The sequence below is a fragment of the Otolemur garnettii genome, unplaced genomic scaffold (assembly GCF_000181295.1).
Source record: "Otolemur garnettii isolate 467f Iridium unplaced genomic scaffold, OtoGar3 scaffold00057, whole genome shotgun sequence".
Classification (NCBI taxonomy): Eukaryota; Metazoa; Chordata; class Mammalia; order Primates; family Galagidae; genus Otolemur; species Otolemur garnettii.
Genome location: NW_003852452.1, coordinates 11051753 through 11055797, shown reverse-complemented (window position 1 = coordinate 11055797; position 4045 = coordinate 11051753).

Below are 4045 nucleotides of genomic sequence, written 5' to 3'. Positions count from 1 at the left end.
GAAAAAATCCACAGAGGACTTCTTTTTTGAAGGCAACCATTTTCTTAGCCAATTAAAATTTCTTAAGTTATCAAATAACAACATAATTTGCAGTTCCCTGTTGTATTTACAAGTGCAGTAGGAATACCGATCATAATGACATGTTACAGGGGTGGGATGTGGTTATTGGAGACTCTTAAACACAAGCCAACAGAGTGACAAAACAGAGGAAATATTTTAGGGTGATGTTAAATTAAGCTAGAGAAACAGAGACGGCTCTGGAAAAGTTTAGCAGTCCTGGGTCAAGGTCATTTAAAGACAGTGCTTCTCAAACTCCGCAGGTCACAGATCATGTTCCCAGTCCACTGGTATTCAGGCTATTCTTGTCCCTCCACAAGTTCCCAGATTTCATACAAGAGATAAGGAGTCCCTTTGCTCAAGGGACTTTATTGCTAAAGATTCACCCACTACACACTGAGAATCTAAGGAAATTACTTACGGCCCATAAAGCTTTCTTGTTAGATGCCATCATCTTTCCAATGAGAGCAGAGGGAAGCAGAACATTGGACACAGAGTTAGGAAAAAGGACGGGGTTGCAGAGAAGCCACAGCTGATGATCGTGGCCCTGCTTCCTTCACGCTTCAAGGATAGGGGAGGGGGATGAATGGCCAAAGAAGCAGAGGCGCTGACCGGGGCTTCTCAACCTCCACACCACTGGCATTTGGGGCCTGATAATTTGCTGTGGGGAGCTGTCCCTTGAATTACAGGCTGCTTAGCGGAATCCTTGGCCTCTACCTAAAAGATGCTAGTATAATCGTTGCCACCACTGTGATGACCAAAAATGTCTCCAGACTTTGCAAAATATCCCTGGGGAAGGAAAAAGGAGAGGGAGGAAACCAGGCTAAGAATCATCGCTCTGGAGTAGGAGGAGACAAAGAATAGACCAATCACCCCGTTTTTTTGTTTGTTTGTTTGTTTTTGTTTTGAGACAGAGTCTCACTATGTCGCCCTCGGTAGAGTGCCGTAGTGTCGCAGCTCACAGCAACCTCAAACTCTTGAGCTTAAGTGATTCTCTTGCCTCAGCCTCCCAAGTAGCTGGGGGTACAGGCACCTACTGCAATGCCTGGCTATTTTTTCATTGTAATTGTCATTGTTCTTTGGCAGGCCCAGGCTGGGTTCGAACCTGCCAGCTCAGGTGAGTGTGGCTGATGCCCTAGCCGCTGACCTACAGGTGCCAAGCCAGCTGTCTCTGTTTTCATTCTGGTCACCCCATAACAGGCTGAGACTTTGCTGAGAGACCCTGGGTAGAGCCCGTAGTAGCTGGGTGGATAGCAGGAGTGGGTGCTGTCAACAGGACGTGAGGTGCTGCACAGGGCGTGAGGTGTTGCACCTGAGTGCAATGCTGAAGACTGAGGGTCTTCCTGCAACTTTGTCACAGTGATTTCTAAAAGTGGGGCCAGAAACAGGGAGAGGAAGAAGGAATGTATCGAATCATCTGGGAGAAAATTATATGACCCTGCCCAACTGCCAGCTTGCAGCCTTGGGCACAAGAAACTGTAGCAGGTGGGATAGGTATTTGGGTTTTTGTTTGTTTGTTTTGACACAGAGTCTCATTCTGTCACCCTCAGTACAATGCTGTAGTGTCATATCTCACAACAATCTCAAACTCTGGGATTCTAGCAATCCTCAGCCTCCCAAGTAGCTGGGACTACAGGCACCTGTGACAACCCTGGCTATTTTTAGTAGAGCTGAGGTCTCACTCTTGCTCAGGGTGGTCTCAAACTCCTGAGCCCCAGCAATCCTCCTGTCTAGACCTCCCAGAGTGCGAAGACTACGGTGTGAGCCCCTGCGCCCAGCCAGGGATAGGTATTTGTATTTTCAAAGCACTTCCCATATGATTTTCAAGGGCTGTTTCCTCCCATCCTCTCCTCCCAGTTCAATCACCTGCTAAAGGCATTTTCTACGACATCTAACTTAAATCACAGGTGAAACTTTCAGTAACAAGAGGTTCCTTAAAGAATTATTTACAATACTGGGAAATGAGAATAAGGAGATTGCTAAATAAAATATAATGGAATATACATGAAATAATTTACATAAAGTTCCTAGAATTGTATCTAGCCAGATAGTAAGCCCTTAAATTTTGGGCTTGACAGGCCAGCTGAGGTGGCTTACACCTATAATACTAGCATTCTCAGAGGCCAAGACAGGTGGATCCTTTGAGCTCAGAGTTCTAGACCAGCATGAGCAAGAACAAGATCCTGTCTCCACTAGAAATAGAAATCAGTCCAGGCAGTGCTCCTAGCTCAGTGGGTAGGGCACTGGCCACATACACCCAGGCTGGTGCTTTCGACCCCAGGCCAGGTCAGCTAAACAGCAATGACAACTGCAACAAAAAAATAGCCGGGTTTTGTGGCAGGCACCTGAAGTTCCAGCTACTTGGGAGGCTGAGGCAATAAAATCACTTAAGCCCAAGAGTTTGAGGTTGCTGTGAGCTGTGATGCCACAGCACTCTACCAAGGATGACACAATGAGACTGTCTCAAAAAAAAGAAAGAAAGAAAGAAAAAGAAAAAAGAAATAATTAGTCCAGATGATGGCAGGTGCCTGTAGTCCCATCTACTAGGAAGGCTGATGCAAGAAGATCCCTTGAGCCCAGGAGTTTGAAGTTGCTGTGATCTATGACATCACATCACTCTACCCAGAGTAACAAAGTAAGATTCTGTCTCAAAATACATACATACCTACATACATTTTTGGTGGTCACTATGGAAACTGTGAATCTGGGGAAGTGCTTAGGGTACAATCTTAAATAAAACTATTAGGACCTCAGACTACAAATAGTAGATCTCTTTTTCATAAAGAAAGACCTATGTTTGGGAGATTTCAGCTCAAAATTGAACTGTGACTTAAATTCAGTCATAATTTCTGGGCTGGACAAGCTTGGAGAAATTCACTTTTTTTTTGAAACAGAGTTTCACTATGTTGCCCTGGGTAGAGTGCTGTGGTGTCACAACTCACAGCAACCTCGAACTCTTGGGCTTAAGCAATTCTCTTGCCTCAGTCTCCCAAGTAGCTGGGACTACAGGGGCCGGCCACAACGCCCAGCTATTTTTTCGTTGCATTTGTCATTGTTAGCAGGCCCAGGCTGGGCTGGAACCCGCCAGCCTTGGTATATATGGCCGGTGCCCTACCCACAGAACTCCAGGTGCCGCCCCTCACTTTGACATTTGTAAGGGAATAAAGGAGCAGAGACAAGAGGGAGACCCTAAGGGTAGTTGCCTTGGACAGGGTTTTTCCCAGCAGAGCTGGCTAAGGGTGGGCTAGCAGGGGAGATGCCTGTGTTGCCGTTGTATAAGAGATGCTAAAATATCATGAGCACTAGTCATCACTAAAACCATACTGATGCAAAGAAAACTACTTACTAGAACTCCTCCCAGGTCGAGCATCAAACGTGGTTAGTCTCTTGTCAAAGATTGAGACCACCAGGGGGCACTCATGAGCAGCAATAAATGATCCCATGACAGCTTTCCAGTGGAACAGGGTCCAGCTGATCTCTGTGTGTTTTCTTTTCTTTTTCTTTCTTTCTTTCTTTCTTTCTTTTTTTTGAGACAGCACCTCAAGCTGTCGCCCTGGGTAGAGAACTGTGACATCACAGCTCACAGCAACCTTCAACTCCTGGGCTTAAGCTATTCTCTTGCCTCAGCCTCCTGAGTACTGTGACTATAGGCATCAGCCTCAAAGCCCAGCTATTTTTTGGTTGTAGTTGTCATTGTTTGGTAGGCCCAGGCTGGATTCAAACTCGCCAGCTCTGGGGTATGTGGCTGGCGTCTTAGCCGCTTGAGCTACAGGTGCCAAGCCTGTCTTTTCGTTTTGTGTATAGTTAAGTGTACATGTTCTATCCAAAAAATTGAAGAGTCCAGAACACAATAGAAGTTCCCAGCTGCCTCAAGAAGTCTCGCTTCGGCTCGGCACCTGTGGCTGAAGTGGCTAAGGCACCAGCCACATACACCTGAGGTGGCAGGTTCGACTCCAGCTGGGGCCCACCAAACAACAATGATGGCTGC